Source organism: Lytechinus pictus, chromosome 13 (assembly GCF_037042905.1).
Source record: "Lytechinus pictus isolate F3 Inbred chromosome 13, Lp3.0, whole genome shotgun sequence".
Lineage (NCBI taxonomy): Eukaryota > Metazoa > Echinodermata > Echinoidea > Temnopleuroida > Toxopneustidae > Lytechinus > Lytechinus pictus.
Window position 1 is genome coordinate 22,627,297 of NC_087257.1, and position 15,855 is coordinate 22,643,151.

The following is a 15,855-nucleotide window of genomic DNA, read 5'->3' on the forward strand; positions in this document are numbered from 1 at the left end:
GTAGAAAAATGTTCTACGATCATTGCTAAGCTTTGTGTTATGGGCCCCTGGACTTTGTAATACATTTAGCATGAAACAAGAGAAATACAAGAACAATATATGAGAAGATGGGTGTGTCAAAAATGCTCTGTGTACCTTGTTGGACTATAGAAATTGAATTTAATTTAAAAAAAATAATAAATTCTTTTCTTTAAATGGCAGCTGAATCTTCTTGTATTTCTATACTAGTTCTTTGTTAGAAAAAAAGTGACTGATTCATCAAGGGAGAATTTCCTTATGGTTTTTTACCCAGTGAATTTCATAAGAGTTCGTACCAGTATTTTGGAAGCAGACACACAACAAGGAACTAAAATAAACTGCCTGAATCACTTTTGTTTTATTCAGAAATGGAATCCCAAAGGCCACTTTCCAAGTTCTATTTCTCAAGTCGAATTGCATAGTGCTTCCAAGGAATGATGATATATATATATTTTTTTTAATTTAAAAAGTGAATACCTAAAACAATCCTTGAGCATTAGACTACACTGTATCTTTATGTATCATAGATGTACATGTATAAGCAGGAAGGAAAAATCTATCTGAAACTTCCAAGGAAAATGCCCAAAACCAATACTGAAGTATCCCTTTTCTTCTCTCTGATACACTCAAAGAGAAAATGATAGAAGTTGACAGAGAGGAGAAAGCCCTTGGCCTTTACTCAATAGAATTACTGCCAAAGTATAGAAGCAAAAGAAGACCTCTCGACTTGGGGGACACACCCCCTAAAAAATAAGAACATTTGGAATTGTTGCATATTATAATGTAGAGTACATGTATATGGTTGTATCTATCAAATATATAAAATATATTCTGGGATTAAGAATACTTTGATAAGTGATTTTTTAATGAACACATAGATACAAGGGAGAAAAAAATATATACACTAAAAAAAAAAGATTTCAAGGATTTTAATCCAAAGCATGAACTGTGAAAAGTGACCAGTCAAACATTGGACTTATTTTTGAACATTTCAAAATAAAGGATTTAAATTCAAATCTTTTAAGGTTTGAATCTTAATCTAACATTTAGCTAGTTACTAGCTATCCACAGCCAATTGAGGTTTATTTTAAATCCTTGAAATTCTAAATTACAGAAATAAGTAAATGAATAATAAAAAAAAAATCACAAATGAATACAGACTGGGTGGGAAACTGATTCATATAATCCAGACATGATGAAAAATGGAATATTGAAAACTTGATAATGCCCAGAAGACCTCTTAAAATGATGAACTTCCTATCAGAAGAAAAGTGACTGCACCTGACTTTGGTTTATGTCAATAGAATGATAGAAGGAAAAGGAATGAGCGAAATAAAAACAAAAAAAAGTAAATGAAATGAGGGAATAAAAACAAAAAGAGAGGGATGAGGGAGGGTGAATTAAGAAAAGGGAAATTTGAAATAATGATTAGAGGAGAGTGTTAAAGAATACATGGTTCAAATCTACAAGGGAAAGGAACATACTTTTACACTGGCACAAATACAAAAAAACAATTACATAAGATAAAAATCATAGAGGAAAAATCAAGGTTCAAGTGCAAAAGTAAGGGGTGTGGTGGAAAAAAGAATGATGGAAAGAAACAGACAATAGACAGGAGCGCGGAGGAGGGGGGGGGGGTTGGATATCATGCCGGAACAAAGGGAGACAGGTTTAATGAATTTCAAAATGTCAGGACCCTACGGATGCCCAAGTAGGATGGAACCATGTGGTACCTAGAGGCTTCAAGTAAATGGGGGTACAGCTAGTAATCCTTGTACATTCCTATACTTCTGCGATTCAGTGTAGACAGTGTATGTCATATCGTCACTGCGGTGTTAAAATCTCAAAATTTAGAAATTTTAAGGCCGCAGCTCAGTAGTGAAAGCTGTATTTTGGAAAAAAAGCAAAGGTTGTAACCTCACATTTTCTGAAAAGGGTCTCCATATTCTTGTAGAGAACTCTTTCTTGGTAAAAAAAAAAAAACAATTACAAAAAAAAATACTATTATTACTTTAAAACTAAACATTTCCTAAACATTGCTAGACTTTGAGAAAAGGGGTTGTTTTAACACACCATTCCAATATTACATGAATTTCTTGATACATCCCATGTAATGCAGCAACTATAAACTAAAGCAATATCCCTACTTCTTCAGTGTGCTCTCCAGAGAGCTTCATAGAGGTACAGAGTACAAATTATAATCATGTTTGCTAAACACATACATATATGTAAACAAAATGACTCAATGATTGTTGAAACTAGAGTCAACACAAATAGTATACTGTGCACACAATACTTGAACAAATTAATGGCCAAATAAGATGAGTAAATCAAATAAAACTACCACAGCTGACATACCATAGAACATGTCTGTTCCAGTAATTTGCTCAAGTATGATATCCTTGTGACAGAATAGCAGATGATCCATTGTGATAAAAATATAGTAAAATGAACAATAACATTGTTTTTCAGAACTTCATTAGTCAATGTCAATTAGCAGAATTCATTTCTGTAGTTGCTCAATATAGCAACAAATTAATTCATTGGAGTTACATTCTTGGAAACGTAAAAAAGGTCACTGCCAGCTCACAAAAACAGGGATTTGTGGAAAAAAATAGAACACAAAGAAATGAAAAAGGTGTGCTTATTTGGAAATTACTTACAGGCACCAATATATTTCAAGTTGAAATATTTACACATGTGAGTTTCAGAGAAATATTTTTTCCCCAATGTAATATTAATTATAACTGATAGGTTTGCATTGTGAGTCTTATTTCTCATATGCTCACACAAAGATTATGTACAAAAAGTGAACTCATGGGGAAAATGATTTGGGAGGGTCTTGCACATGTCTTTTTGCATCACACTAAGAAAAAAACCCAAATCTACTTACCGGACATGTTTCCAGATGTCTGTGTCACTATTCCATCCAATAAACTGGTATAAATCATATCATATCCTCATTGTAAAATAATCACAGATCATGCAATAGATATATAATCCTTGTTCTTTGGGTGCTTTAGGTCAGTTTAGCAAAGTTTCTTAAAACAGCTGATGCACAAGTTCATGAATGGCTAATTGTAGATCACCGTTTGGCAGGCAGAATAGAATGCATGCATAGGTCAGTACTATATAGCATGCAAATTGCAATGTCAAAAAGTTCTGGTGATTCGTCTGTGAAAACGTGTGTTACGGTTTGTTGTCTGACCCCAAAGTTTGATGGTTTATATCGCCCAGAGATGAATGTGCACCAAGGGAAAGCTTCTCAACTGCCGAGTGACTCAACCAATCTAGCTAGCTAGATGTACCTAGATCGCGTTGCCCCCCAAAACTCTCTGACAGGGGGAAAGGGAGAGAGAATCGAGAGTGAGTGAGCTTAAGGAAAAACATTAAAAGTTTTTGGTTGTCAAGTGCGAAATGAAACGCTCCAACAGGAAGTACCTCCCAGCAGAAACCTACATCACCAAGGACGACGAGGGACGAGGTCGTTAGTCCATGATGATCTAGGGTGGGGCGCAACACCTCTGGAAAACCTGAAAAGCCCCTCTAGTCAAATTACAGTCATCGGATTCAGACCAACTGAAGTTCAGAAACTCTGCTGTTCCTTGCCAGCCTCTCATCGGATGGAGTTACGGTCTTTGGAGCGGAGAGATGTAGACTTTCATTTATCAAATAAAACCAGATCTGGAACGTATGTGGAGCAGAAACGAGCACAGATGACATTACCAATAAAAAGCTACTCTGCCTATGTTAGGTGCTAGAAGGGTGTATAAGCTGTGCTTCAAATACATTTCAATCGATTCCTCTCAGGGCACTTGTTCATGAAACCTGTCGACACTGATAGGTTCTCATTCAATATCAGTACAAATCCCTGTGTTTGATTGGCTAATAAGCACGAGTCAATGACTCTTACCATGGTAACTGTCCATGAAAGACAATTAACAAGTAATGACAGTATTTGTGACACTGGGTCCTGGTTTTGAAACAGTCATCCAGATATTCTTCTATAGGCCCTGTTTCACTGAGGAAAAGATGGCAGAAGATGAGTTAATTTCATGCCATTGCAAGTTGGGCAGAATCACATACAAAATGAATCTTATTCAGCACTACATGTTTGCATTTTCAAAGCCTTGTAATTTCATATCTGACATATATGAAAATTTATGTTTAAAAAACTAAACTTTTTGAAAAGCACAATTCCAGGGTGAAAAATGGCAGCAAGAAAGCAGTCTATTAATAGACAAAATGTTCAATTTCAAACACCAGATTCCTGCTTTTATTACAACACAGTCAAGACAAGAGAAGACAGGAGACAAAATCACTTTTCAAAAGCACTTTGCAAAATCACCTTGCTCCGAGAAACAATCGTCTGGAAATAAATTGGCTCACTCCTTGAGCATCACAACAACAGTTTCATAAGACCTTGTCAAGAACAAGATGGTTTCTCTGGAAGGGCAAGGAACTTGGTTGACTTCCTCATGAAATCAATTTAAGGTTCTGAGCTCTGACAAAGAAAGTAAAAGCCCTATTCCATCCCAGGGCTCAGGAGTCTGTGCCTCCCCAACCCCCACCTCACCTCATCCCCCCGCCCCTCTCCAATGTCCCATTCAATAAGTACTTACTACTCTAATTATTGCAACTTCATCATGATATTAAACTGACATATTAACAAGGGTCAGCACTCAGCAGACAATGGTTTTAATTCAATTGCATGGTATTTTCCATGCCTAATGGTAATTTGTAAATATCTTATCATCTATGCTGACCAGGGATGACATCTCAAACCGCTTTGTATCTCCAAAAAAGTGCAATAAATATAAATATGAACTATTATTATTACTATAATAGTTTATATGCACAGAGAACCAAGATCTGCTCCCTAAAGCTGAACCTTGCATACATCAATTATAATAATGAGGAACAAAAAAAATCTAGGAATGCCCACTTATAAAAAAAAAAGTATGCATGAACATGTAGGGGGAAATAAAGTAAATAGATATGACATAAAATAGATAAAATTGACAGTATTACTAATACTAATCAAAGAGGCATTTTAGTTTTTTTTAAACCCCCCCCCCCCCCCCTTTAGAAAAGATGGCTATTGAAACTTTCAAAAGTTTTTCATTCATCTGGTGTCTAGATGATGGGAAATGGTGAAAACTTGGACTCGGTCTGTAAAGCATTGGCAAAGAATAACCAGGAGCACTTACAGGTGCAAAAATCTGCCATTCATTCATACAAAACTCACTCGTTCAAACACTAGGGATCGACTCCAATTTACAGGCAAGATGCGTTTTGTTAATGAGAGACCCAAAGAATACATGGTTCACAAACTTTCCCAGAGGTCCCACAAAAGGATTTTTTTTTTATATTCAGAAATCTGCCAGCGTTGCAGCACAAGGCTATTATTCTGTCCATTATGAGCACATGTTCCGTACAAAGCGTTTTGTGTGAAGTTGAAACGTGCCCTACATTCACGATCATCAAGCGGCAAACTTCACAGTGTTAATGGAAGCAGACCATGAATGTATGCACACTGCAAATATGAATTACACTTGTTAACTTGAACCCCCCCTATTCACACTTTTAAAAATAATGCTGAATCTTAATGGAGAAAGTTTGATTCAGTTCTTACTAATGAAAACAAAAATTATACAAAATACAGAGATATCTCAACGACCAGACAATAATATGATTAAAGGCTTATTTTTCTCATTTCCAATTTTCTAAAATTTGTTTCAGGTAATACTGATTTAATATGGAAAAGTATAAATGTTTGACAATAACACAATTGCAAAAATTACAATTATAGATTTAGGTACATATATATTTGAAGAATAACTTGAGATTTAAAGTAAATCACACAAGCTAATAAAGAGAAGAAATCCAAGTACTTTTAAAATACATACTTTTAATGTTTTTATGTAGTTATATTAAAAAAAAAATCAAATTAACTGTACCAGTATTGTTCTCACCTTCAGTAATAGCTAGTAAGTATTTCTGACTGATTTGAACATATTTTTGTAAACTTGTGTGAATGACCTAAAAGACCTACTAAAAGTACACTTTCGGTTTCGAATGCTATCGGCACTCCTCATCATGTGCTTCCAAGAGTTTATCGATCACACCTAAAACGGCGCACCATCCACAAATCTCTATCCAGCAGTTAGTTGAAATTGCAGCCAATAAAGGTGGAAATGTCTGGTGGAAATTGGCCCAAATTACCTCGAAGAAGACACCCTGGATCCATGGCTTCACCAAGGACTCTACAACCTGGAAGTGCCTGACTTTATAGGGCAAACATGGATCCAGTAAGATTCGAATAAAATTGGGTTGGAGGCCAGGGGTGGGAGCAGGCCGGGGGGGTTAAATTTCTGACAATAAATATAAAGTGTTTTCTAAAAATGGTGCTTAAGTGATTACTGGGGCATGGGGTGGGGTAAAGGTAATATATGTGTTGACCAATTGGCAAATCAGAAGCTATGGAACCAAGGGCGGGGGGGGGGGGGAATGGTTCACCCCCCCTCCCCCCAAATTTTTTTTCTCAATAGGCGTGTACAAAAACATACACACATATGATTGTGATTTTTTTTGCATGTCAGGCATCCCCCCCTATACTTTCAAAACCACTCTGTGGCCCATGCAATTTACCACAATACCTTCCAGGCTTTTACACCTGGATGAAGAGTGGCCAATGCACATGGCTTACAAAAGGTTTACAACAAAAGCCAAGTCAAGTATCCCCAATAGAAACCCAACAAAACAAGAACCCAGAGCTTATTACACCACAAAGACTGCAATGTCCACATTCAACAGCAGTAAAACCAGTCACAAGTGCATGCTAAAACACAGTCTAAACTCTAATTAATGATCATCTTTTTTATAAACAAAATCTCAACAGATAACACTATGAAGTAACATCCCACAAAGCCTGGCAAACATAGCAAGACAAGTGCCACTCCAACATAAACAAATCCTGCAAACAATGATTTTAAAAAAATATGAAATATCAGTACCACATTCAATCCAGGTCAATCATTTTCCGATGATAAGCCAATTAAACAAGACAGTCTTAGACTCTCTCCTGGTCCCATGATTTTCAAAAGGTGGCAAAAGCAACTCACAATCAAGCACATGGCAATGCTTCCCTCCAGAAACCAACACAAATGAAAGCAGATTCCAATCGGAAAAAGGTCACACCAATAACGATCCAAATTGGACCTTGCGCCGAATCCTTAACGAATCCTCACCATGCTTGTTCTCCTACGGTTGTTATCCGGATTCCTCCACAATCAAACATGTGCAAGTGTCGTGACTAACCTTCAAGGGAGGACGCTCCAACAGCTTTTTCAATGAAAGTTGGCAACTCCTTGTTAAATCCTCACCTAGCTGGCCAGGTAACATCAGATTCTTAATAAGTACTCCACTTTGAATTTACCTTCAAAGGATTTCTTGAAAGTGAACTCCAGTATTATCCATAGATGTAAAATGGCTTGATTCTCACAAAGTGAACCCTAGTTCCACTCAAACCACACTAGACCATGGTTCCTCGCCAATGAATTTATAATTCACTTTTCTTCACCTTCACGCGAATAAAAAGCTTAAAGTCTATTCAGTCTTTTTTTTTGGGTGGTAGTTGGCATGAAGTGTACCCAGACACTCTTTGAAAAGAGGAACAATACAGGACGAGTTTGTATAGCTCGATAGAGAGAGGGGTATTGTTGAGTCACTCTTCAGATTACAATGGGGTGCAGAGGAGAACATGAGGGGTATAATCAATAACGAGTGGTCCCCAATAGTGGTCCTGACGCACTCAATTGACAAACCAAGCCCATATCGGAACAGGATGTGGGATAGTCTAAAATTCAAGGAACAGCTAAATTGATCGCTTCTAAAACAATTACAAAAAGAAAAGTGGATACGAATATATAATATCAAGTTACAAGTCTTTTATAATAGTATATTAACATACAATTTTCTGGGAAATTAAAGCTGGTACTTTAATCACAGACAGATATGAGAATTTTAAGCAAAGTCAACATCAAACAGCTACTATTCATTATTGTTTTTAATATATTTATGAACACGAGTTCTATACTGAATGATTGTCGGGTCTGTAACTAAAACTAATTCAAAGGTAAACATGGACTTTTAGACTGCAAGGTCATATTAGGTATTTCTTTATTTGAAGATCATGTTAGTCCTTCGTGTGTGATTATCATGATGAATCGACCTTCAAATGTTCTTTTCAAAATGAACATATAATGATTCGTGTGACTGATTCTATGAAAGACAAGAAGCTTGTTTCAGTTGAAAAGGATATTACATCATCATTTGATGAAACATAGTTAAGATTTTTTAAATTTTAATATGTGTTCTTTCTAAATATATTCTCAAACATTTCTCTGAAATTAATCTAGCATCAAAAACTGTCGAATGAAATACAATATAATAAAAAGCCATGATATGATATTTTTAATCGCTACTTCAGTAATTTCCTGATTTAGATCCAGAGATGAAATCATAATGATAAAAACATAAATAGAAGAGACTGGAATTCATAGCTCAAATATCATGGGATCATGAAATATTTTATTATTTGGCCCCTTTTAGATTCAAGAGCAAATTCTCTTTTCATCTCCCTTTTTAGTGAACAGTGAATAGCATGAAGTTTTGATTATTGACAGTAAATAAACTTAGCGGAATCGGGAAGGATTATACTTGTACCTATCAATACAAATTTTTGATAAATTAATCTTGAAGTTAACAATGCACAGTCACAGGTCAACGGTTTCTCTCTAGTATGCCAGAATAAACCTATCTAGGAATAATAAATAATATCATAATTGAGCACCTATCATTGGGTTACAAATATATTTCCTTTTAAAGACACATAGTGCTGACATTTCATCTTCTTCATGAAAAGAAAAGTTTATGTGACAGCAAATTTAAGACAATCCCCAAGTCACAGGTCAATGGACAAATGATAGGAAGGGGGGGGGGTCAAAGCTGTTGTGGATTTCTAATGGATGTGGCAGTTTTCAAGCTATTAAAAACATAATTTGTGTTGATCTGTCAGGAATTAAAGACAGTTAACATAACAATTTTATCCATTGAGTGCGAGACAATGAAAGAAAACTCTGAACTAAATATACAATAAAAAAAATATATATATACATATATATATATATAGAATATTTTTTAAATCAGTTGTGTAATGTTTTGCACTAAATGTCCTTCTATGACCTAACTGTTCAACTCCTAAATATAGCTGTGAAATATATATATAAATCATTCATTACAAAATATCTAACATTTGCCATTTTTATCATAAACTCTGTCAAATACACAGGATTACAATTTAACGTTCCAACATTGTAATTATCTCTAAAATGTATCAGACTCAAGACATACAAACGGAAGATATAGAAGTTGTCTGTTCTACTTGTAAATACTTATGCCAACAGAACTCATAAAAAGAACATATTCCACCTCATTAACTGTCAATTTTATACCCGTCTTCAATGCTAATAACCTCATTTTCTTCTGTCACGGCAAATCCTTGGACTATTCACCCAGTACAATCAGTCTCATGGTTATGAGGACAACTCAATGAAGGACCTATTCATGGCCGTTCATTTTAAGTAGGAAAACTTTAAAGAAGCTACCTTCATAGTAACACTTGAATGGTTTCCTTTTAAGAAGATTGTCCCCTTTTCAGGGAATGATAGGTGTTTTGGCTGTTGTTCCATTAATTATTCAACTGACAAAAAAGGCTCAAATCATCTGATTCGTAATGATCTTAGAGGCTGTTCTCACTACGTAACGTTCCTAAAACTAGTTTACTGGAAATTAGTTTAGTGGAAACTAGTTTAACCCGCAGTGAGAACGGTCGAAGCGGTCTTGGAAGCGATCTTCCAAACCAGTTTGGAAAACCACCTCGCGATGTAGTTTTCAAGATCGCTTTGCCTCGTTAAACTGGTTTTAGCGTAAGTGAGGACACAACCGTTCTTCGGGAAGCGATCTTCGCACATTTTGAGTGCGCTACTCCACACGACAGGTGTAGAATGCCTATGCTGCGGTTTCGAATTTCGCGCGAAATGTGTCACTCCACCCCACAGCAACAAGAGCGCTTTACGTGAAGTGATTTTGAAAACCACTTTTGTGTGATCAAGTGGGAACGCTAGCAAAGCGATCTTCCAAAGTGGTTTCCTGAATCGGTTTCCAGTAAACTAGTTTTAGAAAGCGTAATGAGAACGGCCTCACAGTTCTTCTTCATCTTGTAATAGGGTATGATTATGTAATCATTATATTACAAGTGTGTCCAAAAGTTTAATTTCTTGTGGTTTATTTCTAATGAGATGGCATCCTTCGGGGGGGGGGGGGATTCAAGAGGATAGTGACAATTTAGATGTTGCTGTCTATGGAACATTCTTAAATATATGTCATTTATTTGTAGGATCTCATATCTGATTTGAATTGAATGTTGATATAAGAGGGATATGGACACCCATTGCCAGGACAGTTTAAGTGAGGCTTATTCCAATCTTTTCATATTTCTTGTCTTTCATTTCTCGAGCCGAACTTTTATTTTTCATTCTTTTCCTTTTTATTGCTAATATATATTTTACCAATATGTTTTACTTCATACAGTATTAAAAAACTTAGAGTAATTCTCTCCAAACTGTTACTACGAAATAAGTAATAAAAAAAAAAACAGCTTGGCTAAATTTAATAGCAACTTCATCAATAGTACCAGGATCTTATTATTAAAACAATGTCCTTCAATACCCTCCTTGGAATCCACCATTATATTACACAGATAAGCATTTCATGAAACTAATATAGTTAGCACTTTTCACCAACAACAATGCTCTCAGCCAATCAGATGGAAGGATTTCAGTAGCTTATAACAAAAAGTCTGCGATAAACACTGGTTATTTGTTTCGTGAAATGCTCCCTAGATAAGAAGGACAAACATACCAGAGATGACAAACATCATTTTCAAGAAGTCTGAGCCAAGAATTGGTTTGTTTTGCAGCGGTGGAGATTATTGAAGTTTTGGCTAGACTTGTAGATGCATAGTTTAGGCTAGTCAGTTTCCTGATTGTGTCATACATTAAATATTTGTCATTTATTCGCAGGATATCTCATATTTGATCTGAATGTTGATATCAAGAGGGACATGGAGAGCCATTGCCAGGAGAGTTTAGAATTTTAAACTTTGTCAATTGTTTCAAGAACAGTGAGACTTATTCTCATGTTTTCATATTTCTCGACTTCTATTTCTTGAGCCACACTTTGACTTTTTCATTCTTTTCATGTTTCTTGTTACATGTATATATCTATTTTGAGCCAATTCTTTGAATATCACAAACTTTGATTGTCCTGGAATCTTCCTTCAAAATAATGCAGGGAAAAACCAACAATTTTATTTATTATGTATATATTTATTTTTGTATAGAAACAAGGGCGGTGACATTGGGGGGCTTGGGGTAATTACCCCTTTTTCAAATGATGAATAAAACAAGATAAAAGTGGAGGAAAAAACACAAAAAGAAGAAAGAATAGTACTAGAGAGTGTGATGTGCTGTGTAACCATGGAAGTTTACCCTGACACAAAGCTTGTTGTAAAAATACCAGAAATATATATACATGACGAAATACCTCCATTTGAAAGGGGTATACCCCAAATCGTTTTCACCAATTCTCTTCTCCAACCACTATAATCCCGATCTGCCCCCAAGCAAGAAATTTAAGTATCAAAACACCTATTTCTTGACCTCGCTCTGAAGATAACTCGACAGCCCAGCACAGCAGGGGGTCACACACGATGGATTGCAACGTGTCTAAGAGCCTGCTATGGAGTTCCGTGTATACACGCGGTGAATGCATCGTGTGCGCAGCGCTTTAAGGGCAGTCCCTGCATGCAAAGCATAACCTAATTTTTATTCGCTTATTTTCCTTATTTCGAGGTCGATTTTCTTCGTTCGAAATTGAAAAAGGACTAATATTGGATGTCTGAATACAATATGCCTTTGAAAACGTGATTAAATATCGAAGACAATAATTTAATTCCGAAGTTCCTTCTTCAGGCAGAGAAGTCTTACGTAATAGCACAGCTGTTGTTTATCATTTCGTCCTTGGCTTTACTGGCCTGTGGAGGTGAAATTGAGACAACGGGGATTACATGGCCAAGATGGGTTTATCGGGGCTTGGAAAAGTTCAAATGAGAAATGAGAGTTTCAAACGAATTTTGGGGTATATTACCGCAGTTTGCGACCCCAACAGCGGTGGAACTCCAAATGGGCTATTTTCGTAATGTAGATTGGTGAAGGTTTGAGAAAAATCCATCAAAGATTAAGAAATTTATTAGAATTTTAGGTATTTGATTTGTGGTGTCATAAAAAGTGCAGCTGCCCAAAATGTTATGTAATGTAAAATGCATTAATTTCAAATTTTCAACGGTTCATGATGAAAAAAATATTTTTTTCCGTAAGGAGCTGGTGCATGGAAAATTATTTATCAGCTGATATACTGAAGGTACAATAAAAAAACATTTACAAGTTTGGGGGAAAATGACATTTTTTAACCTTAAAATTTACAATACACGGAAAGCTGCTCACATATGACATCACAAATCAATAATTAAACTTTCAATAACTTTTTACATATTTGATGGATTTTTCTTAAAACTTTCACCAATATATATATTTTTTTTCCAGCTATTTTTTCAATAAACATTTTGTTAGGGTGAACTCCCCCTTCAAGTGAGCAAGATGTTACACTTGCAACAGAATACCTATGTTCCTTATTTTTTACATTGAGATCACCTTGCTCCCTATAAACATACCTTGGTGCTATCCCTGATTGTCAAACTCTGGCATTAACTTTGGCGAAAACTAAAATAGTCTAAAGATAGATGATTAAGACAGAAAAGAGAGAAAGAGAGGGGAGAGCAGGAGAGAGAAAGCAAGATAAGAGGAAGAGAGACAAAAAGGAGATTTTTGGAAGGGGAAACAACAAAAATAGAAATAGAGGGAGAGAGAGAGGGCAAAAAGAAGAAGAAACAAAAAGGGAGATGAAGCAAGAGTTTGAATGAAGTAGGTGAAGAGAAAGATAAAGAGAGGGAGAGAGAGAGAGAGAGTGGATGAAGAGAGATGGGGAAAGATGGGAGAGAGATGTTAGATGCTATCATCCAAACTGGCAATCAAATATCTGAGACCCCTTCTCCTCAGTCTCAAGCAAGATATCAATAATTGTGATGATGAATATTCCTGACATCAGATATCAGATCAAAATGATAAAGATTAATGACTGCTCTTGGCCAGCAATTATTACTTTCATATTCCTGTTTATTGTACTGTACAAGATATATATCTATTACTCCCGTGATTGAGTCAAGATTGAATCAAAATTGGCATGACACAGGTAGAATTACTGTAACTACTGCACAGTACTTCAGATCAAATCTGTGTTAGGCCTCCAAAGAGATAATTTCCATCATTATAACATTCTAATTCGCACTCTGTGTCGCAAGATTTCAGAAGAGAATTCCAGAATATGAGGTAATTCAATTAAATTCAACTCTGACAAAAGACAGAAAAGTCTCACACTAGCAAGCAAGATTTACAAATTCATAGGTACAGCCAAACCTGCTAAAGTGGCCACCTGCCTATAATGACCACAAATTAGGTTGACTTGAATAGAATTCATAGTATTCCATATTGAAGCACATAATTCACTCGCTCGAAACGTCGAGACCACTAGTTCTAAAACTATTATCTGAAAGAATACCCAAACAGTCCTTTTCATGACTCTCTTATGGTGAACCAAAAAACTTTGCCATCTAATCCTTTGCATTGAATTTAGAAAGGGGATTTCAAATAAATACAAACACTGCTACAACAAGGAATTTAATAAATTCTTGATGGAAGCAAGAGCTTACAAGACATCTAGGGCCCCTTTCATAAATTAGGACTTACAACTGTTGTAGCTTTGCCATTATGGCAACTAACATGGTAACAGGGCTCAGCAGCCAATCAGAATCAAGGTTTGCATGGTAGTTGCTAGAATGGTGAACCAGAAAACTTTGCCATCTAATCCTTTGCATTGAACATGTTGAATTTAGAAAGGTGATTTCAAATAAATACAAACACTGCTACAACAAGGAATTTAATAAATTCTTGGGGATGGAAGCAAGAGCTTACAAGACATCGGGGCTCAGTAGCATAGAGCTTAGCGACTGATCATGGGACTGATTTCTACGATTGATTGCATTGATTATTGTGTATGATCGATCAGAAAACTCAGACCCACGATCGATCGCTAAGCGTTATGTTACAGGGCCTTGCTGGAAAGAGATGCCCAGACACATCCCCAGTGCTCCCATCGAGTGCAGATCATAATTGATGATGCATGTTGCGTGAGCTTTCTCGCTTAACATCGCACATGACATGATTAGCTTGTTAGCTTCTACAACTACAAGTTGCAAGTGTATCAAGTGCTTAAAGGCAAAAGGTCACAAGTCCATGAAGTTGGTTGAATATTCTACTGAGCTCTTTTGCTTATTAACATCACACATGACATGATCAGCTTGTTAGCTTCTACAAGTAGTACAACTACAAGCTGCAAGTGTATCATGTGCTTAAAGCCAAAAGGTCACAAGTCCATGAGGTTGTTTGAATTGTCTATTGAGTTATCTTGCTCAACATCACGTATATGATTTGCTGGTTAGCTTATATTAACTAAGTTGAAGATCGGTTAGATTAAATGGTTCACAGATCACTTGATCTGTCTGGGTTTCGTAAAGTGATACTGCAATGCAATGCAAGTAGAACACTATACAGATAAAGCGTAACATAAGAAATAGAAAACTCATTGGGTATGACTACATTGCCATAGCATAATGACATCAACAGTCGATACCAGAGATGCATCAATGAATGACATAAGCTTACCTTCCTTGGTAGGCATATCATAGACTGGTACCATACTTTGTTCCACCGTCGAGGCACATTTACACTAACATATAATAGTTATATTGCACAGGATAGATGCACTGGCTAAAGAATTTTCCTTATATTCTACATAAAATGTCAGTCTGAATTGACATTGTTACATACAGCTTGATAATTTCATATTAATTGTCGATTTTCTTAAATGTGATCTTTAGGTAGTGTCTATGGAAATACATATCACCATAAGAACACAAATCATCACAGAAATCAAAATGCAAAAAAAAAGGAAAATAACTAACCCTTCAGTCTGTAGAATACCTTATCATTTGAAAGTAACAGACCTAATGGCTTTCAATAAAGCTAGCCATCAAAATCATTAGTCATATAAATGATTTACTGCTTTTAATATGGGTCTTTTTAGGGGTGTAAATATCTCCTAGTTTTATTATTTAAAAAATTATTCACTTTCCTAGGAAGCAGCATTTTCCCCTACATTCAATAAACTGTAATAGATTTTTATTGTGATAAACATCACACCAGCCATCAAACGGTATATAAAAAGTCAGCTGCCAAGTCCTATGGCACACAGCTTGAGCACTCTGTTTGCATCAACATCCCTTGTGTCTGAAATAAAAGTATGAAAAATACAAATTAACCGGTCTGGAAGGACATAACTCATACCCCCTACCCCTTCCCCTTCCTCTTTCCCCCTCTAGACTCCTCCCTCCTCTCTGTTGCCATGGTAACAACATCCTTTCTACTGTCTGCAAAGGTGGCAGCTGGACATAGGCAATGCCACTTACTTAGCCCTATTGAATCCAATCGATGCAATACATTTTGAAGATTGATCCGAGGGGTCTGTTTCGTGAAACTTGTT

At 36.0% G+C, this 15,855-nt stretch overlaps 1 long non-coding RNA gene across 2 annotated transcripts; it reads right to left on the reverse strand.

Annotated features, from left to right (window-relative positions):
* Positions 1-2,906: 2,906 nt before the first annotated feature.
* LOC135156396 (uncharacterized) lies at positions 2,907-7,791 on the reverse strand. 2 transcript variants are annotated; one of them, XR_010295522.1, is made up of 2 exons: positions 7,339-7,791; positions 2,907-3,353 (listed from the first exon to the last, which is right to left on the reverse strand). It is a non-coding gene; the product is annotated as an uncharacterized LOC135156396 (long non-coding RNA). The 2 variants fall into 2 exon arrangements; XR_010295521.1 differs by having other exon boundaries at positions 7,269-7,791.
* Between the last annotated feature and the right edge of the window lie 8,064 nt (positions 7,792-15,855).